A 22633-nucleotide genomic window follows, 5' to 3' on the forward strand; every position below is an offset into this window, starting at 1 on the left:
AAAGATGAGCGTGCTAAAGCACAGCCAGGCTATACAATGGTTCAACCTCTTTCTAATCTTTCAGTGGCACAAGGCACTTTTATAGCTGCACTCAATTCACAGTGACCTGAGAGGGTAAAGGGCTGCAACATTACAGCTTCAGCCCTAGTCCATCATCTCTGTATTATCACCATTTCAAAATAGCCCTTTGGCAGCTCTTACTTCCCATTCTGAGGCAGTCCCTGACAGCAGCTCTGGGATGCCACATCCAAGAACTAAATATACCCACGCCCTTGGGAGTGCTGGGGTGGGGACAGCAAGGTGCACACCTCAACTAAGTGCTAAGTGGGCTGGAGCTGGAAAAGCTGTTAATTTTGGAGCCACAAACCATTCTCTGGGCAGGGACCAGGGACGGTATCACAGAGAGTGGGGCTCCTCCTCCCACAACACATTCCAAACCTCCAGAGAAACACAGCGAAATTCAAAGACACTTTCACAGGTTTTAAAAATATTCACAGTGGGACACTTCAGTCCATATTTAATGGGCTGTATTTAACTTTGACACAGACATTTACAGTTGGAGAGAATGGTTTTTCCAGCATGCATTCCTGCCCTGGAAACATGTGAGGAATCACCATCACAACACTCATCCCTGAACAAGGTGAGAGCTCAAATGTGAGCACTTCAAGGCTCTCAGAAGGAGCAATTTTGGACAATTTTGTCCACTATTAGCCAAAAGCAGTCTGAAGGGAGGTGCTACTGAACCAAAGGCTTTGTACAACTCATTTGAAAATTAGTTGGGTTTTTTTTAATGCTGAGGGGCACAAATGGAGACCTGACCTTTAAGTAGTTAGGAGTAACTCAGCTCATTCTCACTGCTTCAAGGCTACTGAAATGCAAGTTTCAGCAACAGCTACCAGAGCACATCCACTGTTTGGGGATTCAACAGGTGCCAAGTTTCCGAGCTTAGAAACAGCAAAGATGAAACTGTACACTGTAAGTGTAATATTATAATGGAATGAAACTGTGAATGGAAAAGAAAGGATACTGGAATTCAAAAATATTGTGACCTATTTATTTCCATGTACACAAAATGTAGCTCCTTATTCACCTGCTGCCTAACCCTCAGATCATTGGGTTTGAAACACGGTACCTACAATGATATTTTACAAGAGTCAGTGAATCAAACTCAGGGAGCTGTTTGCATTCAGTTTCTCACTTAGTCACATAATTTCAAAACAAAAGTAATTTTTAGACCACAAAACCACCACCCTACCTTTAACCTCTCTATCCTGATCTGTGGCAACTTACAGCATGAAAACACCAACTTTTTCTGAACACTGAAACCAACAGACTTTTATAGCATTTTGCAGTCCTCAAAACGATTAGGAAATTCCCACTCTGGTGCTCACCAAGCCCTCAGACACATTCAGCCAACCGTGAGCCCATGGTGTAAATCAGATTTATTATTTATTTTTAATGCTGATCACTCCTTGGGCACTGGTTAGAGCAGCATTCCATCAACAGCAGCAGTCCAGACACAGACAAATCTTCCACGGGGATAAACATGTGACCTGGAGCATTTTATCTCTGTCATCTCACTGAGTACACAGGTACCAGCACCCCTCACTCCCTCAAATTAACCAGTTAGTATAATTAAGTATAATTAAGTTCATAATTGAGTCAGAACAACTGCTTCAATCAGAAGTAACTACAAGTCTGCTATTTCTATTTCTATCTCTAAACACACATCTGTTTCCCCAACAGCAGCTGGCCTAATAAAAGGTACTATCTCCATTATAAATCTTGTCCTGGTTCACTTCACAAAACTGCTGGCCAGAGCTAGCACACCATCCTAGCTTCAAATCAATCAACAGCACTTTCTAAACTTTATTTTAAATCCTATTTTAACTCAGGTCAGTGAACCTAGTTTGACCTCAAGCCAGCACTGCCAAACCTGACAGTATTCACGTAAAAGAGGCAAACAGAGGGTTCTGTGCTCAAAGTGACATCAGTGTGGAGCATTCACTTTGGAGCTCTGGAATCCCTGGAATGCAAACCTGTAACCTTTGGCTGCAGTGGATGAGTGGACCAGGGAAATGACCCATTCTGGGAAGTATGCTGGGCTTGAGAACTTCAATTTCCTCCAGGACAGCAGATTCCAAACTGTGAGTGCACAAAGGAGCCAGTGTTCAGGAGCTGCTGCATAAACCCCGTTGTGCTAAACCTGAAAGAGATGCCAAGCTCCAGCCTGCACTGGGGTGAGGCGATGGCACAGCCTGCAAACAACTGGGAGCACTCACTGCTCGGCCTGACTCAGCTCAGGACCAGACTCTGACTGTCCACACCACGTCACTGAAATGTCCCAGGACACTGACACTGCCCCTGTGTCCCTTTCCTCCCAGCTTCTCAGAAGAGGACAATGTTCAGGCCCTTTCTGTTTCAAAGTGTTTGGAGGTGTTTTGTTCTTGGCCAGGGCTCCAGCTGCACCTCGAACATTCACTTCTCTGGGAGGATCTCTGTCTGGCCACCGAGCGTGCCTGATGACAGGTAAGGAACTCCAGAGAACTCCACTGGGGAGCTGGAATGGAAGAGCAATTTCACCTAACAAACTGGAAGCTGAAATGCTACAACCCACCTATTTATTGTGAGCAGCTAATACTCCCCTTCACAGCAGAAGGCATATAAAGAGTGTGTTGTGCTTTCCCAATGTACTCCAATGTACTGCACTTCACAAGACCACATATTTTGTAAAGACTGGGTATTGGCACACCACTGCTGCCAAGTTCATGTGCCAGAGCTGTTGAGGCCACTGACTTCATGACCATCAGTGCTGCTCACAGAGAGCATTTGTTGGGTGCTCTGCACTCATCCCCCAGCCTCTTCCTTTGTTCCACACTTAATTTTTCATTTATCTTTTTTTTTACTTTCCGAGGATGCTACAGTGGCAAACTGGTTCGTAAGCAGCCACCTCTTCCTCTGAAAAACTCCTTGCAAAGACACTTTCCAAATTCTAGAATTTAGATCCTGCTAAATTTTAGGTATAGCCCACCAGAAGCTGCTGCTGAAGGGTGGCAGGCAGTACTCCAGAACCAGAGTTCAGCTCCATGGAGGGAGACTAAACCACTGTCAGGAAGCAGCCATGGTTCAAACGGATGCAGGTCAATGTAAATAGCCTACACAATTATCAGAGGCTCTGAATGTTTATCACTCCCAGGAACTGACAATAAGCTGCTCGCATTCCCCAGTTCTAAATGGATTTGTAAACATTTAGGTAAGTTTCTCCTGAGTGCTAGAGGAGCTGAGGTTTACAAAGTCAACACACCAAGGCTGCAACTCTTCACAAAAAATTGCTGAGAAGGTTTGCACATCTGGAAATCTGAGCTGTGACAGGGCCCACCACCATTTTTGGTAGCAACCAAGGTAAAACTCTTCAGGGCAGGAAAGAGGTAAGGGCAAAAGCACACAATATTTCTTGACTCAAAGTCCTCCAACAGACCAGGAACAGTGTTTATCTGCAAAGGACAAGGTGAAAAGCATCCAACAGCTCCTCTTCCAAAATAATTACTCAGGAAAAAGGCAGTGCCCATGAAATGCATGTTACATATTCCTAACAGATCTCTGCAGTTTCCCCCAAATTAAACCCTGCAATAACAGAAAACAAAAGCTTTGACTGTACCATGGCACAAGGAGAAAGCAGATGTGTGCGGCCATGGCAAAGCCCCAGCTCACAGCTACAGCTCTGACTCACACTGTCACTGCTATCAAAAACATTAATCTTTCATGGGGCTAGGAAAAAACTGACTCAGATCATGGAAAAATGCATTTGCATGATGCAAATCTAGTAGGTGCATTTTAATTCTCAGGGCTGGTGAAGGCATTGAGACAAGTAGTGGGGTGCCAAACCCATCAATTTGCTCTGCAGAATGGTTTTATTGTAAAGTGGAGATGGGATGTCAGCTGCAACAGAACGCTTCTGAAAGGATAAAATTAGAAAACATTTACATACACATTTTAAGGGAACAGTACCAACAGACTTTCCCCAAGCAGAAGAGCACAGATTATCTTAGACTGGTTTGCATGAGTGGAACTTCAGCGGAGTGTTGAATGCAGGAGCTGACACCCCTCCTCTTGGAGGTGCCAAGGCTCCCAGCCACTTATCACCCCTGCATTTATCACTCAAAACCAGCCTCTGCTTTTGGCAACAACGCCTTAATCACTGTTAGCTTTTTGAAAAAGCTGATCTAATTAACTTCTCAGTGCATATTCCTATACAAGAGAGCAAAATATCCTCCTACTCTGGCATTCTGTTTTAATTCTTACCAGCAGCAAGGTGCGAGGTATGGTCAGACACTGCACCATGCTTGCAATCCACTTCTATATCTTCTGGTACTTGATTTTAACTTCCCTTGCCACAAGATGGACAAGCAACACCTCAGCATGTACTTCCTGTTCCTCTATGGTTTTGCAGATTTTTTTGTTTTCACACCATGGATATTAAGCACAATGGCTGCTGTTAAAGCAATATGGACCAAGACCAAATCAGAAATATTTGCTTAATTCCAAATATCTCAGTTGTCCTCACTGAAAGCTATAAAACTCCAAGAAAAGGTTTACAGTTTCCAAAGTGAGACAACCAAAGTCTTCCTCGTGTCCCCAGACTGCCTGAGCATACGAAGGTCAAAAAAACCCCCTAAACATCTACTGTGATGAAAAGAGGTATGTATGTGTCTACTGTTTTTGTTTTAGAATATTAAAACCAACACAAACATATCACAGAGCTGTTGCTCCTGTACTGTGAGGTCACAGCAAAGAAAAAGCTGAAAACCATTAGTGAAACCATCAGCATTCTTCAGGAGTTGCTGTTTCTACATTTAAGGCGAAGCACAAGGTGTCTCAGGGATTTTTGTTTGTTTTCCTGACAATCATTTGCGTGGGAATGAAGAAGTTGGACGTACAAACTCAGGAGCTCTGCTCTGACAGTGTGAGAGGAGATATTAAAGAGAGCCTGTGCGGGCTGACAGGAGAATTACAGCCTGCAGAGGAGAGCCCAGCACATGGCTCAGGATGGGAATGTGTGCATCCAAACCAAGCCAAACCTGCTGAGCAAAGGGATCCACAAACCCTCAGAAACGTCCCAGGGACGGAACAGAACAAGGCACAGAACTTACCTATTTGGGCTGATGCAGCTTCCAGAGTGCTTCTGCAGAGTGTGTGTGTTTGAAACCCCCAGGCATGTCCTGGAACTCCGAGTGCAGCTCTCCCATCTGGCAGAATTAAGCACTCGTCTGCCTGACTGTAATAATTACAGATTCCAAGGCCACATTCATTAACTTCACCAGCAGCCACATACTTGCAGCAGATTCTCATGCAGCTCTGGCTTGTCATTTTCTCATGAAAGTGACACTTCCAGATTTATTCTTGTCCCTTATCAACCCTGATGTATGGCCTACAGGAAGGGGCCTGCAAGACTTTCTCCCGTCTGATCTCAAATTGGCAGGAGAGTTAATTCTACTTCAATCCTCTCTTTTTAATTTTGATGGCAGGAACTGCACATCAGTTATGTCTCAGGCAAATGAGAGTTGTGGTCTCTGCAGCTGATGGACTCAGAGCTGCCATGAAGCAGGTCTAGAGTGAAAACCAATCCACAGATAAATGGGGACATTATGAACTGCAGAAATGGCACAGGGCTGGAAGTTAAGTTGTCCACAGTGAAGTTTCAACTGCTAAATTCTCCCGTTGGCTTCAGGGCAATGGAAATTCATCTGCCCAGCTCTGAAAATGGCCATGGCTGAGCACAGACCCTCCTGACTGATGGGAAAAGCTGGGAGCTGGCACCAGCTTGTAATGCAAACGCTTGGGAATCCCTGAGAGCCGACCTGGGGCTCTGCAGGCAGGCACTGAGTGTGCTGGATTAATGCAGCAAGATTAAAGCATAGCTACAACTCCTGGCCCAGATAAAACGTGCAGATTAAATGTCATGTTGTAGGTGTGTAAAACACGTTACTGCTCCTTTCATTAGAAGCCAGTCTAAAAGTGTTTCCATTAGACAGTGCTGTGATTAAATAGTGACACTTTAATTCTCAGGGAAAAGGTGTCAGGGTAGCAGCAGAAGAGGCAGGACTGTTCAAAGACTGCCTCATTTTGTGGTGCACACCTGCAAATAAGCTTGGCAACATTAGCACTATGGTAATTTCATCTCTCAAATATTTAATGTACAAGGTCTGATTATTAAAAAATATAGAGATGTTTTCATCTCTCAAAGATACATGATTGCAGGTGTTTGTATACAAGTGCACGAATCCAGCCAAATGAAAACAAACTGAAGAAAAAAAGAATGAGAATAGGAAAACAAACAGAAATTGGCATACCACCTGTGTTTACTGAAGTTAAAGTGTCTCAAGCTGAATTGATAATGTATTTTTCAGAGAAAGAGGAAACACCAGCTCAGATGAGAACTTCATTAAATGTTTGACTAACACGACAAATAGAGCTGTTAGTGCAAACACACAGACAAACTGAAGGTAAAGAGCCAGGTGAGAGGAATTCATGTACTTGGATAACAGATTGAAGAATTCACCTATGGAGTGCCATAAGGACTCATTTCAGCAAAGATCTCCAAGACACTGGCTCAGAAAATGCTGATCAAAAGGTTAAGGTGTATTGTCAGCACAACACACAACAACAAATGACTGAGAACTGGAATCCCAGGAACAGAATGACATGCACGGGAAACCCAACAGGATGAGTTTAACATTTGGCGTGACACATTAGGGATCTAGAACAGACTGGAGCTGTGAACTGGAAGCTAATGAGTTAAAAGTGACTTTAGAGTAAGATCTCCATAGTGTTACATTAAATTAACAGCTCAGCAAAAGGCACACAGAACAGCAGCCTGCTGCAATGCCTCATTTCTTGCCAGGTATTTGTCAATATCTATTTTAACCTCCTGAAAGAGTCTCAAGAAGGGGGTTTTGGTGGGTTTTTCTTCTCTGTGCAGCTGTCCCTTAACATGTCTGCGAAGTGTGCTAAGATCTTCTCCTAAACTGTGCTTAGATCTTTGAGCATCTTCCTTTACCAGGACACGTTTCAGCAGGGACACAGGAGCAGCCAGGACTGACAGGGAACGCATCGAGGGCACTGAGCAGCACAACAGCTCTTAATCTCAGCATCTAATTAAAAGCAGAGATCACAATAATCAGGGCAGGACGGTAGTGCCTGCTGCATGGAAACTGATCTGACACCACAGACTGCTTTTCTGCAACAGTGAGATGTTTCCTGAGATCATTCACAGACACAGAAAGGAGATCTATGTCCTTTTTTAAGACACTCTGCCTTTCCACATAACTGAAGTTTGCTGGCTCCGACAAAACCCACGTTTCATACAACAGAGATACACTGCAATAAGATTTATCTGGGGAGAACTGTCTTGTTTTCCTCAGCCATGACATTTTTTGAGTTTCGGTGTGATCATTTGAAGTCGTCACTTCTGGAGAACAGAATGTTACTATTCACTACTTCAAAGGGCCCAGATTTAACTTGTTGCTTTTTTGAAGCTGCAGTGCAGTGCAGAAAGTTTATGTGCCTAATATAGCATTCACATGGTTGAATAAGCAAACCAGATAAATGCCACCTTCCCCAGCCTCTGGTGCTTTCAGCTCTGCATTGGAGGAATCTCACGTTAGCATTCCTTACAGCACATAAAAGCAATTTTCTGACAGCACTTAAAACTGAGGCTTGTTTAACAATATGAGCAGGAACTGTGAAAAGGTCTTGTTCCATACTGAATTCCCTTCATTTTCATAATAAAAATTAATGTGTGAACTTCACTAGGCAGTGTTTTGGGATATCTCACAGCAGATTCACTACCCTATGCTTTTCAGCAATTCCCCAAAAAACACATCATCAAACTACTAAATGTGCCATCAACATATGAAACAAACCTCCACTTTTTCACTTTTTGGGGTTTTTTTGGCAGAATAAAAGCAACAAGTGAATGGAGTCCTCATCATACCCTTATGCAGGGAAGTGGCTCAGAATGAAATCAGCTTGCAGTGAATGGGCTGATGTGTCACAGCCCTAAGGCACGCGTGCAGATTTAGCCACGCTTTCCGTGGCACTGTTCATGCATCATTTTTATGGGATCTCAGTAACTTTTTTATCCTTTTGCTCCATGCAAATTCGGGTTAAGTTTTTCCCAAATTTCTTAGTGTAGAGAAGCTGTTAGATGACCATTTCCCACCGTGTAATAAAAAGCAAGGCTGCAGTTTTATAGTCCTTGGTCTTTAACAACAGTCCAAAAACCCCCAACTGAATATTAAATTTTCTAAGTACTGCAAATTGCCAAAAAATGTCCATATATTACTTTCATTTGCACGTGGCAGCAACTGCAGCAACCTGCTAATTTAAACGAATTCCAGAAAGCTATTTTTTCTTGTTTTACCATGGCTACCCACAGCATTTGAGCCATCACTTTCAGAAGCTCTGCAAGCCTATCAACAAGAAGTCAGGAAAAACACACACGAAGACTACTCAAGCCAGCCTCCCAAATTAGTCACAAAAACAAGAATCTCCAAGCCCTTTCTGATGATGGCACGTGGAAGAAATATCAGGAAAAACGGCACAGCAAAGCAGTATGGCTCAAGATTGTTTTGGAAGCGCTGCTCCCCTGGATCCCTGAAAGAGTCAAAAAGACAAAAATAACAAATCTCTCCTATCTGTTGGTCCCCACACATTATTTTTTCCTTTCCTCCAAGGCAAAATCAGGGGTGCATTACACCAAAAGCAACCAAAGTGCAGAGTGCCTCCTCTCCACGACCCCCAAACCATGCCTCCCACCTCACTGGGCTCCCTCCTGTCCCTGCAAAGCGCTCCCTGTCTCCTGACAGCAGTGAGAGACTGGAGGCACACCACAATCAGTAGGTCTGGCACAACCAAATTTGGCTAAGAGCAGTTTTTACTAGTTCAGCACAAAGCTTACCTGTCAACTGACTGGCTGTTTGAAATATTCAGGTTTATTACACAAAATGACAGCTTTTCTCTCTCACTTTTATTCCAGGAAGCATTACACCCTAGTAAAATCCACATTAACTATAATAAATGATTTTTTCTGAAGGGCAAGGCATATCTGAACTCTCCCTGAAGCACAGCAGCCCCATAAACACCCCCAGTGCTGGAAGCAACACTGAAGAAAAACCTCAGTAAAGAGCAGAAGGGGGAGATCAAGGCAAAGGCTCACATCCCGTGTGATCCGAGGAGGAGAACAGGCACTGCTAATCCAGACAGCATGGACTGCTGCCAGCAGCCAAGGTGTCACAGACACAGCAACAACAGCCACCTTCCCAACGGAAGCAGCTAGAAAGAATCCTCAACAAGTTCAAGCAAGGCAGGAATGTGGTTGTGTCATCACCCTTTCAGCACTACGTGTACCTTTATTTTCCTAATGACTCATTTATGCAGATAAATGCCTAAAAGGAGTTCTTCTTGGCTCCAAAACCTAAAAGTGCTTGGATTTATCCACAAATCACGTTATCAGGTGAGCAGCAACTCCACAGGCTGGAGCTGTCTGCCCTTGTATGGCCAAAGCTGGCCTGGCAGAACCATATCCACGGTTCGTGCTGGCAGCAGGAGAGTTTTGTGGAGAGTTTTGTGAGTTTTTTTTAAACCTCCAGCATCTTTACTAACATTTTACAGAAGCTTCTCACAGTAGGGATTTCAAAACAGGGGTAGTTATCCACTTTAAAAAAACAAAACAAGACATTGAAACAAAACTGCAGGAAGTGTCAGAGCTTCAACACTGTCAGTATCTGTCCCTAACACAGGAGCAGTGTGTCCCTTCACCCCACAGTTATCCCCAAACCCACGAGTAACCTCTGAGGACATGGCCTCTTCATGCTTCCAGTGCCTTCCTACTTAACTCTGGCAAGTATCCACCACAACTGTAGTTTTTTCCATAATGCTCTCTTGGTAATATCCAAATACAAAATGCCTTATCAACAGCCATCTGTAGCTGTATTTATAACCTAAGATCTTCTTCAGGATCTGTATTTCCACTACAATATCTCTCACTGTGATTACTGTGTTCATTTGCACTTTGAATATAAAACATTACACATAGTAAACGTTTATAATATTATCACAGAGGAGCTACAAAGTATCCCTTTATTAGAAAGCACATCTCCCTTTATTCAGTCTTCGTGGGTAAAGCAAGCAAACAAATGTTGTGGCCAAATCACCTCAAAACAATAGCAGAGCTCAAAGAAGATAAAACCCCAAAGTGATGAAGAGCTGCCTCTGCAGACAGATGTACTAAACACACTGGGGCAATGCAGCTTGGAAAAGGAAAAGAACTCAAAGAGAGAAACCTGAGAACACTGAGACCTGTAAAATCACAAATGAGGGGCTGATGCAAAAAAGGTTCTTTATTCTTTCTCATACTACAAAAAGTACGAGGGATTAATGAGATTACAGTTTAAAAAGAAGCAAAAAACCACAAAACCCAGAAGGCAGGTATGATTTTTGTACAAGTTGAGGGTTCATCACAGGATATCCTGGGGAAGCTCCAGGTACAAACTGTTGGAAATGTTTAGGCAATGCCCTCCAGGACAGGTCCCACAGGCACTGCCAGCTCAGGCCACCTCGAAACCAGGAGCTGGGGATGATGCCTGAGCTGCCCGGGGCTGTGCTCCACTCTCCCCTCATGATTCACTCCTGGCCACTGGCACAGAGCACACGCTGAGCCCAGCACACTTTTTGCAGCACTTACTCTCCATCTCACATACTCTGCTAACGTGCTCACGTGAAATGATGATTTCCCCAGCTCCGAAGGGGAACGCATTAAGAACACGCTATTTACAAATAACGCACAGTTTAAAGTCACTTCCTTCGCTTGATTAAATGGAATGTAAGAATTGAGTGAAATGCTGAGCGTTTACATTTCCTGTCACCCCATTTTATCAGGTTTGCAGCTCATTTCCTACTACCACCATTTCATTTCAGCACCTTGCACAAAGCAGTCCCAGACACCTGCTTTCATCCAGTGGAACCATTAGAAGAATCAATTTGCTCTCCGAGGCAAGCGGAGTGATGGACTCCTATGTTTACTTAGCAATAAGCACACAACTATTTAATTAGATCTAGATGCTGGAAGCTGCATCTTTGAGGCACAGCCACCGGGAGAGAATGAAGCATTTCAATTTGTTACATAAATCAATGCTTTCAGCAGGTTTTTTTCTGCTTGTAACTGCTGACTTCCATATGGAAACAGTGTCACAGGTAGAGGCACATCTCCCACCCAGTTTGGCTCCCGCACCCTCACGCAACACTTCTTGGAAGAAACAAGCAATTAAGTTGCTGCCCCTTCTCAGCCACACGCGATTCCAAGATTGATGTCGTATTTCAAGCGACAGACTGTGAACACGCTCTGCAACCGTGGCATTTAATTTAGGAGTCAGCACTTGACACATTGAAGTATTTGGAATTCCTGAAGTCTGGCTGTCTGCACAGTTGCATAATTTGAGCAGGGATAACCTACTTATAACTGGGAGAGGGAGAAGAATGTCAACAGACAATCCCTTCTACGTCAGGGGACATCTCCTTCCTCGTCACACGCCAGCAAAAGCACCTCTGCTTTGTCACAGGTTGATTTTCTTTTTCTTTCAGCTAGTGGATTACAACCCCTAAAAGGAGTGAAGCTGCATATATCACCAGATGTTCTCCTAGGAACACACTCAGACGTTCTCAAAGCTCACTGAAAAACAAGTTTAGCAGACAGAATGGGTGAGGCCAGCGAAACACTGATGTGAAATACCCCACGCAAGCGTGAAGGACCCAAGACTTGCTGCTGGCCACACAAACACCTCACAGGCTCAAGCACCACGCATCCCTCCACAGAAAGGCCATAAAGATACACAATCTCCTTCCAGCAAGCCGTGGGATACCAAACCCAAGGGCAGCGTGGCTGTTCAGCCTCAGACAGGGGGAAGCTGTTTTGCTTTAGATCCCCATGGCAAACAGCTGAGCCGACCCTCGGAGCGGCACCATTCTCCACCCACACTGCAGAATGAAAGCACCCCTTTGGAAAGTGCCAGAGTTTATGATTAACCTCCTGTTGCAACGAACATGGCAAGGGTTCAGTTTCACCCTCTGACTACTCCTCTTACGTACTGCAGAAGGAATATGTAAGGACAGTCTCTCCCCTCCAAACCTCCCAGTCAGAGAGGCAGGAATTCTCTCACCCTGTAAACAAAACCAGGACAAATCCTCCCGAGCATGATCCTCCCTCAGCATCCAGGCATCATCCACCTGGAGAGGCTGAAGTGGGGCTGGAAATTCCCTACCCATGGACAGAGACTGCTTGGAGTGTCAGCACCAATTAAAGCTTTGGATTAAAACCAGCTGTTTAAATAGAAGCAGTCCCAAGGGAGAGGCACTTAGAGCATTGTAACTGGTTCCTGGAGTAAACAGCTGGACATCAATGGAGGCATTTACACAGGGAGAGCTGCATCTGAGCTGCCAGGATCAGCTCCACCTCCTGGAACAGCTGCACTGAAACCCAGGCAAGGTCTCCGGGCTCATCACACCTTGGGTCTGCACCACGTGAAGACATCGGGCTGCAGCAGGAGACCTCGAGGGCAGAAGAAAAGCACATTGCACTGCCAATTCCCTGAGAGACTCCCGGGTGCTGGTCTGTGACCTGCCTGCACAGGACTCATTCCCACCCAGCTTCACCCTGCAGGGAGCACAGAGCAGTGCCACACGTGACAAATCACCACCACCTCACCTATGGAAACATCCAGCTCGGAGCCAGGGGTCAGCTCAGGAGTGAACTGGGTCATCTCCACCTCACTAAGAGCTGCCATGTGGATACACCCCAAGAATAAATAAAATAACAATTTTAAAAAGGGTGAGGAAAAGCTTTGTATCAGGCAGAAGCACAGAAAGAAAGCAGGGGAAAACGTGTGACTAGGAAAATGGAGAAACTCCCCATGGGGGTATGGCAACCCCAGAGTATCAGATGGGCACAGCAATGATTCTAGAAACACCAAAAAATTGTTTGGGTTGGAAGGGACCTTAAAGATCACGTCCAACTCCCCTGCCATAGGCAGGGACACCTTCCACTAGCCCAGGGGACACCTTCCTCTAGCCCAGGCTGCTCAAGCCCTCTCCAACCAGGCCTGGAATGGTCCCAGGCATCCAGGGGCAGCCACAGCTGCTCTGGGCACCCTGTGCCAGGGCCTGCCCACCCTCACAGGGAACAATTCCCTCCCAATATCCCATCCAGCCCTGCCCTCTGTCATTTGAAGCCATTCCCCCTTGTCCTGTCACTCCATGGCCTTGTCAAAAGTCACTCTCCTGCTTGCCTGGAAACTCTTCAGGCACTGGAAGGGCCTGGAGTGGGCAGATTATGCATTTGACCAGAAAAAGAGAAAGTGATGGTATTTCAGACTCATGGAATGTGCTGATACCTAGGAAGTACACACACCACTTGATTTTACTCTGCTGGACTGCTCAGCAAAGGAAACCCCAAAGTCAAAGCAAAAACCAAGGTAGGCTTAAGCTGAGAGTCTCCTACTGCAGGATCAGCAGGGCCCCGGCAGGAAAAAGGGGAAGTTTCAACCATGGAAGATGTAACAGGCAGCCAAGAAGAGAGCAGAGGTGGGAACAGGGCACGAGCAGCAGGGAGGTGATGGGAGCAAGCACAGCAACAGCTGGCACTGGGCATCTGCAGGAACATCCAAGCTGTGAAAGGACTCAAGGCGGATGAGGAATGCCTGCCTGCAGCAAGGCTGCACCTGCCCTGAGGGGTGCAAACACACCCGGGGCAGGATGCAGGCCCCCGGCAGGAAATCAGTGGGCGAGTGGGGAGGAGGGGACACAACCCTCAGCAGTGGGCTGAACAGGCTCCGCAGCACACTGGATGGGCTGGAGGACTCATCCCTTAGGCTTTGGAGGAGGATGCGTCTTTGTGCGTGGGGAATACCTCAGCAGCTTTTGCAGCCAGGCGGGAGCCCCCTGGGGTGTGGGATTTAACAGGCTGTGCTTGACCCCAGGGAAACAGGTACAGCAGATTGTGGGAGGCACCGGTACCCTGTGTGTGTGTGTTAAAGGAGACAAGAGGCTTTTGGCAAGCAAGAAACAGATGATACCCTCCCAGAATCTGCTGATTGAGTTTGTACAGGAAAATGACTCTGGAGAGATGGGAGGAGAGCAGAAAAACACAAAGCAGTTCCTGGCAGAGGAGCACCATGACACCCTGACGTGCGTGGACAGAGGCAGCGCAGCAGACCCTGGCAGATGGGCACTGAGGAACGTGCAGAAGGGGCTGTGGTAGGGAAAAAACAAACAACAACAAAGGGACAGAAGCTCTGCCTCACGGCTAGTGGGAATCCCTCTATTTCCTCCCATAAGCCGGCACTGGAGGCAGCAGGTATCCCGTTGGGATGCAGGAAACAACACAACTTCCCCCCCCAGTCCTTGGAACTCCAGGTTCGCGCGTGTACCCGCAGGCTCCGGCAGCCACTGCGGCTCCCCCGGGGCCGGGGACACCCCCGGAGGGGAGAACACCGGCACGGGGACACCCCCGAACACGGGGACACCGGGCACGGGACACCCCCGAACAACGGAACGCGGGGCAGGGACACCCCAGAGGGAGGCGACACCCCCAAAGAGCAGCAGGAGGGACGGGGGACACTCCCGGAGAAAGGTGACACCCTCAAACGGCGGCACAGCAGACACCCCCGCCCCGGGAACCCTCGGCGAGGCGCGGGGCGGACACGGCCCCGCGGGAGGGGGACACACCGGCTGTGCACCGCGCAATGGGATCCCCCGGGGGGGTGAGCGCAGCCCCGGGGCCGCGGGGCACGGACGGGAAACACGGGGGAAGGCACGGCACGGGAAGGGCCGGGACGGGTCAGAAAGGGAGGGAGAGGGGCCGGAGCCAGATCCCTCCCGCCCCCGAGGGGCACCAGCGGCCGCCGCGCCACCGACCGGCCCCCTCCCGCTCCAGGCCCGGCCGCGCTCCCCGGTTACCTGCGGGCGGTCGGTGAGGCCGGGCCGCTATCTGGGGGCCATGACGGCGGGGCCGGGAGGCGGCGGGACGAGCGGGATGACCGGGACGAGCGGGATGTTGTCGGGGGGGGGGGGGGCGGAGGCCGCCGCCTCCCCCTCAGGCGGCGCGCGGGAAACCCGGGGGAGGGGGGGCGGGGGGGGGAGAGCGGGGGGCGCGCGACCCCCCCGCGCGGAGGGGCGTGAGGGGCGCGCGCGCTGCGCGTGCACGCGGGGGAAGGGGGGGGCGCGGGGGGGGGGAGGGGGGAGCGCGCGCGCCTCCGTCCGAGCTCCCGCGCGCGCCGCCCGGGCACTTTGTTTGTGTCCCACAATGCACCGCGAGCGGCGGCGGGGGCGGGGCCCCGCGCATGCGCACCCAGCGGCCGGCGGCGGCGGCCGAGCCGGCACCCTGTGGGGAACGGGAGATACGGGAAACGGGGAATAGGGGAAACGGGGAATAGGGGAAACGGGAGATACGGGAAACGGGGAATAGGGGAAACGGGGAATAGGGGAAACGGGGGATACGGGAAACCGGGAATAGGGGAAACGGGGGATACGGGAAACGGGGAATAGGGGAAACGGGAGATACGGGAAACGGGGAATAGGGGAAACGGGAGATACGGGAAACGGGGAATAGGGGAAACGGGGAATAGGGGAAACGGGAGATACGGGAGATATGGGAAATACGGGAGATACGGGAGATAGGGGGAACGGGAGAAACGGGAGATACGGGAAACGGGAGATATGGGAGATACGGGGAATAGGGGAAACGGGGAACGGGAGATACGGGAAAACAGGAGAACGGGAGATACGGGGAAACGGGGGATATGGGGAGCGGGGAAACGGGAAATACGGGAGCGGGGGATACGGGGGAACCCAGCGGGGCCCTGGTGACCCCCAGAGGAGTCCTGTTGCGTCCTGACGGGGTTCTGCTGCACCACAACGGGGCCAAACGGGGCCCTGCGGAACCCGAGCGGGGAAACGGGGTCCAGGTGCATCCTGACTGGGAGAAATGGGGTCCTGCTGCATCCCAACAGGGTCCTGGTGCATCCTGACTGGGAGAAACGGGGTCCTGCTGCATCCCAACAGGGTCCTCCTGCACCCAGCGTGGGGAAACGGGGTCCTGGTGAACCCCAGCGCAAGGAAACGGGGTCCTGGTGAACTCCAGTGGGGCCCTGCTGCACCCAACGGGCAGAAGGGGGTTTCTAATGAACCCCAGTGGGGGCAAATGGAGTCCTGCTGTATCCCAACAGGGGGAAACGTGGTTTTGCTGAACCACAACAGGGAGAAACAGAATCCAAGTGAACCCCAATGGGGCCCTGCTGCACCCAGCTGGGTCCTGCTGAATTCCAGTGGGGGAAACGGGGTCCTGGTGAACCCCAGTGGGGCCAGATGGGGCCCTGCTGCACCCCAGCAGAGCATAGCGGGGTTCTGGTGTCCCCCAGCACGGGGAGAACGGGGCCCAGTGCCCCCCGAGGGGGTAGCGGGGTGTGAGTGCTGCCCGGCGGAGGCTGGAGCACCCAGCAGAGAGGGACGGAGCGCTGCTGTGCCAGGAACCGGGAGAGAACGGGGCTCTAGTGACCCCCTTCTGCCATCGGGGCACCGGGGAACGAGGGGCACCGGGGAACGAGGGGCATGAGGGGAACGAGGGACACCGGGGAACGAGGGACACTGGGGAATGAGGGGCACCAGGAAATGAGGGACACAGGGGGAACGAGGGACACTGGGGAATGAGGGGCACCAGGAAATGAGGGACACAGGGGGAACGAGGGACACTGGGGAATGAGGGGCATTGGGAGAACGAGGGGCACCGGGGAATGAAGGGCATGGGGGGAATGAGTGGCACAGGGGGAATTAGGGGCACCAGGGAACAAGGGGCACCAGGGAATGAGGGACACTGGGACAATGAGGGGCACCGGGGAATGAGGGGCACAGGGGGAACGAGGGACACTGGGGAACGAGGGGCACCAGGGATCCAGGGGCACCAGGGATCCAGGGGCACCAGGACATGCAGCCAGTGGGGGCTGGGGAGTGTATCCCTGTGGCTGTGCATCCCACTGTTACAGATACACATTCTAATATTGGCTTTTTGCAAATATTAAAATGGGTTTTATATGTGTGTTGTTAAAGTAACTTTGCTATAAAGATACAGTTTTTATTTCTGTTGTTAATTAAGCTTAGACAGTAGTGAAATAGCTGCTTGTGTTAAAATGGGATAACACCCAATGAACATAAGATAAAGACATCTACAGATCTGCCAGCTGTCAACACTCATCTGAAGACTCTGTAGACCAAGACCCAAAAAGTAGAAGTAATAAAAAAAGGGCTGAACCCACAGCCAAAGAACGTGCATGCTCTAAAAAGGCGAACCCAAAGAAGAACCGTGCTAAACAGTTCTTAGAACATGTAGAGTAGTTTGAGAAAGAAGTTTACTATGCATAAGGGTCTGTGAATATGCATAAGCTGATCTAAAGAAAAGAGTATTTAAAGAGTCTCCCCGAAGGCAGTGGTGTAGTCCCAGCTGAGTGCCGAGACGCACCCGGCCGTAACAACCTTTACACTCTAGTCCTTGTCTCCTGTTGTCCTTTATTAAACTTTTTACATTTTCACAGGGGAGTAAACGTGTGTTTTTCACCACCTCCCTCCCCCGAGCACGGGGCACCGGGATATCCAGCCGTGCATGCCCCGGGCACCGGGATACCGGGATATCCAGCCGTGCATCCCCCGGGCACCGGGATATCCAGCCGTGCATCCCCCGGGCACCGGGATACCCAGCCGTGCATGCCCCGGGGCACCGGGATACCCAGCCGTGCATCCCCCGGGATACCGGGATACCCAGCCGTGCATGCCCCGGGCACCGGGATATCCAGCCGTGCTCCGGGATGGTCCAGCCGTGCATGCCACAGGGCACCGGGATATCCAGCCGTGCATCCCCCGGGATACCGGGATATCCAGCCGTGCATGCCCCGGGGCATCGGGATGGTCCAGCCGTGCATGCCCGGGCACCGGGATACCCAGCCGTGCATCCCCCGGGGCACCGGGATACCCAGCCGTGCATCCCCCAGGGCACCGGGATGGTCCAGCCGTGCATGCCCCGGGGCACCGGGATGGTCCAGCCGTGCATGCCCGGGCACCGGGATGCTCCTGCCTCCCTCAGCCGTGGGATGTCCGGGCATTCTGCCCTCCCCAAACGTGGGGCACCCCAGCTCCCACAGCCTCTCAAACCACCCGCCAGTTTGCAACCAATCAACTTTAATGAGTGTCTAATGAATCCACCCCGATAATTTGGTCCACATCTGCACTAATTCGGGTAAACACGGCTTTGATCCGACAGGATGAACGCAGCCCTTTCCTCCGGGTTGCTTTATGGCATGGGCTTTTGTTGGTTTAGGTTTGTTGTTTTTTGGTGATGAGCTCTGGGTAAATTGAAGCAGGAAACAGATTGAGGGCCACGGTCCAAAAGTGTTCATCAGCAGTAAAAAATTTAAAACCTGTCCCTGGAAAAGCCATGCTGCTCCATCAGCAAAAGGAAAAGGGGCCAAACTGCCCTTGCGCTGTTGAGAAAACTCAGGGATCCTTTTAGCTGCTTCCTTACACACCTGGGGGGAGAACCAGAGCAGAGTTGGACTCTGCCTAATTCTCATTTCACTTCCCCCGACGCTGGTTTTGTGTTCCCAGGGCTCTCTCTCAATCCTGACACATGCAGCCTCCCGTTGCAATCTGCTCCAGTGTAAGCAGCAGTGAAACAGCCCCAATTTCAGCTCATTACGTGTCTGCAGGTGCTGGTTCCACTTTAATGAGACATAACTTTCAAGGAAATCTGCTCCTGGCTACCCGTGGTAACTCCTGAATCACAGAGGATTATGGAAAAACCTCAGGCTGCCATCCCTTACCTTCGGAAGGCTCTGGAAAGTCTCAATCAGGGGCTGTTTGATGGTGAAATTGTGGAGTGAGTGACTTTAGTTAACTGGGAGCCGGTGCTGTTTCCTGCAGATGCAGAATCTGATGTGCCTTCTCTTGCTGACTCCCGAGATGTATTGTTGCAACTTTAAAATTGCTTTAAAATGCTGTTTGTAACAATTTCATGAATAAAGAGTCCAGTGAGCCCAGCAGAGACTCTCAGTGCTGTGGGCTGTCACACATACTCGTGGCTGGCTCGAAACTTGCCCTGAGCAGGGGATGGGGTTTGCACAGGAGGGAAAATGGGTCTAAATGCGTGGCAGGGAGACAGTAAAATTAAGCATGTAAAATTAAGTAAAATTAAAGTCCAATTAAGTAAAATTAAAATTAAGTAAAGGTAAAATGAAGCATGGTCTGTGTCCTCACTGTCAAAACCAACAGTCTGTAAACCTGCTCCATGTGACCTGGAAATAAGCCACAAAACTCCAAAATAAAGAACTGCCTTGACTTTCTGTTGAAAGAATTAATTCAATAATTAACTAGTCAGGAAGCTAAGAACAGGCACTAATAGCATTCAAGTGGTAAGTTTTATTCATGAAACCTCTCCTGCATGTTACACATAAAGTTGGGGATCTGAGGATTCTATTGGAAAATAAACCAGATAGTTTTTCAGAGACAGTACCAAGTTCCAGAACGCCATGTTTATAAAAAACTCTCTCCTTTATGCCATGTTAAAACCTGGTAAAAGTGATATAGGTGGGAAGAGAACAGTTCCAGGGCTTTTCTGGATAGCTTTTATAAAAGCGCTATGACATTTGTTTGCTTTCAGTCTCTAGTGCTGTGTCTGCAAGATGAGCCGACTTGAAAAAGAAAAGAGCACTGCGCACATCATCACTGGGCAGGGGCACACCAGCCTGCCCCAGACCTCAGCTCTTCTCCCTTATTAACAACATTTTATCAGCCCTGGATACCTGCAGAGCTTCTCCAGCGATTCCCAGAGCCAGGGAGGAGAAAAACTAGCAGAGGAGCTGTGTTGATTCACACCTGCTCAGGTTTCCTAAGTGACTGGAGTGTCCTTTATTACTCTGCTTTTCCCACAGACTCGCAGTTTCCCAGTGAGAGGCTGATAAATGCCAAATGCTGATTCCTGGTGTTTGCTCTTACATGCATTTTACAATATTCTGGGATTGATTTGTGGAGGTAGATGGAGCAACGCCAACATAAACCCTGAGTGATTCAGTGATAAAACTGCTCTGGGCATCTTCTGCTCTCTTATAGGGACACAGAGGGATCTCAGGAGTTCCTGGGCTGAACCTCCTGGAATTTGATGGGTATAAAACAGCTTTCAATAAGATTCCTCTCTGCAGCATGAGGGGAGTGGCTGCAGGTTGTGCCATGCTCTTAAAGCCTCCTTTGTCCATCTAAAGAGAAAATCTGTTTTCCCATACATTCAGAAAACACCCATATGTATCTCCCATCCCTCCCTGGGATCTGCCCCTTTCTTTAATCCTCGAATCTCTCCCTTGCTTACCTCATTCAGGCACCCAGAAGGTGCCATTTCTGGCTGGAAGCTGCTTCACCCTCTTTTTGCAGCCTGTGGGATGTGTTTTCCTGTGCCTCAGCAGCTCTTGGAGCAGCCTGCTCCTGGCAGCATTCCTCATTAGCAACCGCAGCGAGCGACACCTTCCCTGCACAGCCTGCTCTCACCTCCCTGACCCAGCAGCTCCTGAGGGAAAACAGCTTTGCTCCCACACTCAGGACTTGTTGCCTACTCCTGAATTTACCACTGGAGTGCAGGAGCTTTTCCTCTCCACCCCCCTGCCTGCTGTGGTCTCCGGGGCTCATTTAATCTGCTTTAACTCCATCCTGCTGACTTCTCTCTTTGGAAACTCCTGATTTTCTCCTGACACGGGGAGGATTTGGGGTCTATGCCCTCCCCAGACCTGGAAGTGCTTTCCCTTTTCCTCAGTGAGCGTGGTGCTGGGGGTTAAAGCATCCTAGTTGGCAGGGGAGGAGGTTGAAGCAGGAATTTAGGAGAGAAACCTTTCTGAAAAGTTCTGAATTGCAACAGCCCCTCAGAAATGCCATCGCCAAGGAACCAGAGACTTGCTTGGGCACCTGAGGATGGATTTATCGGGTATCTGTGTGGGGAAAGAGGGATCTAACAGAGCAGAGGGGTTGTAAGGGCAAGATGGATGAGCTGAGCAGAGGACAAGGGCAGGAAAGGGATGTTATGGTTCTAGGACAGGGCAGGAAGGATGATTCCATCAGAATAAGGATGGATTTGTGGCTGAAGCAGCAGGTGCTGGTGTGACCTTGCTGGGACACCGTGGTCCAGGGGTGATAAATTCAGCCCAGAGCTGAGGAGGGTGTTTTATGAGGAGAGCCTTGCAAAGCTTAGCAGAGCAATGCTGGGAGAGCTCTGACTGCTGGCCACAGACACATGGGGAGGGAGGGATGGACCCAGCAGAGAGGAAAATCATTGAAATGAAGAACAGTTTTAGCACAAGGGTAACGGGGAGCAACTATCCAGCAACGGCTGGGGTTGGAGATCAGGAGAGGCCAGTCCTTGGAGGGAGAAGCTCTGGGGATCAAGGAGCAAAGCACCATTTCAACACAGAGCTGGTAATGTTCATGCCACGGGGAGAAGCCTGCGGCATCCTACATCCTCTGGAAGTGCCTTTCCAAAGGAAATGTGCCCATAAAATATAATTACCCTGATGGGGGAGCAGCATTGTGGGCAGCACAGGCTGGGGAGGCTCAGCCATGGGTTGACCCCAGTGATTTCCCCTGGTGGGACTGCAGAGATCCATCTGTGCCTGCTGGTCCCCACTGTCTCTGTGGTACTGTCATGGACACAGTGTAAGAAATGTTCCCCTAAGGTTTATTTCTTACCCCACAGGTATTTTCTTATCCCACTATTTTTTTTTAAAGTTAAATTATGATGTTTACACTGATATCCTTAATTAAGGACTTTTCCCCTACCTGGTAATATCCCAAAGCCTTGTGGCATTGTTTGGAATCGTTCAACTCAGACCCAGCGATGGCAACAAAACAAGGAAGAGAAAATGTGGGGGAAAAGCCCGGGCAGGCTGTCACCTTAAGAGCTGCAAGCCAGGGCCTGTCCTGAGCCAGGGGAAGGCACCTGGAGTGGATGTCTGTCACCTTGATTTTCTAAGACTTTGCTAAGCCTTCTGATGTTTGCATTCTTGTAACGAATTTTCTCACACACAGTTCTGTAAACAACTTATGTTTTGCATTCTTTCATGGAGGAGGAGAGAATTGATGGACTCTTGGTCTGTTCAGTGTCATTGGAGAGGTGGCACTGTCACCCTCCAATCCACTGTCACTTTTAGAAAACTATAAATGTTGGAGTCAGAAAATAAAGGTCCCTTTTTTGTTCACCTGGAGAGCAGCAGTGTCCGTGTCGTCTTTTCGTGTCGTATTACGACAGATGTCACACCTGGCTGGGGACAGCGTGGCCGCAGTGGCTGTGCCCATCAAGGTGGGGACGCGTCCCCTGCTGCCCCAGCCGTGGTGGGGGGGACACGCAGCCCCTGCAGCATCAGCACCCGGCTGCAGCGGGGCAGGGAACCCCCAATTTACAGACAATGATGATGCAACGTGGAGCCTTAGAATAATAAAATATTGTCTACGTATAAATGTATGTATTGTAAAATTTTGTATATATATTGTATATTATAATAAT

The 22633-nt window shown here is 49.3% G+C and overlaps 1 protein-coding gene across 4 annotated transcripts in view; it reads right to left on the reverse strand.

The window, feature by feature from the left end:
- Nucleotides 1-15268, reverse strand: part of ZBTB44 (zinc finger and BTB domain containing 44) — a 37802-nt gene extending 22534 nt beyond the window's left edge. For 2 of the 4 annotated variants that reach the window (XM_038161325.1, XM_038161324.1), the window contains exon 1: nucleotides 15010-15268. The gene's annotated coding sequence lies outside the window, so the exon portion shown is untranslated. The remainder of the gene's footprint in view (nucleotides 1-15009) is intronic. The other 2 variants (XM_038161321.1, XM_038161326.1) reach the window with 2 other exon arrangements.
- Nucleotides 15269-22633: the final 7365 nt, after the last annotated feature.

Source organism: Motacilla alba, chromosome 24, assembly GCF_015832195.1.
Source record: "Motacilla alba alba isolate MOTALB_02 chromosome 24, Motacilla_alba_V1.0_pri, whole genome shotgun sequence".
In the NCBI taxonomy this organism is placed as follows: Eukaryota; Metazoa; Chordata; class Aves; order Passeriformes; family Motacillidae; genus Motacilla; species Motacilla alba.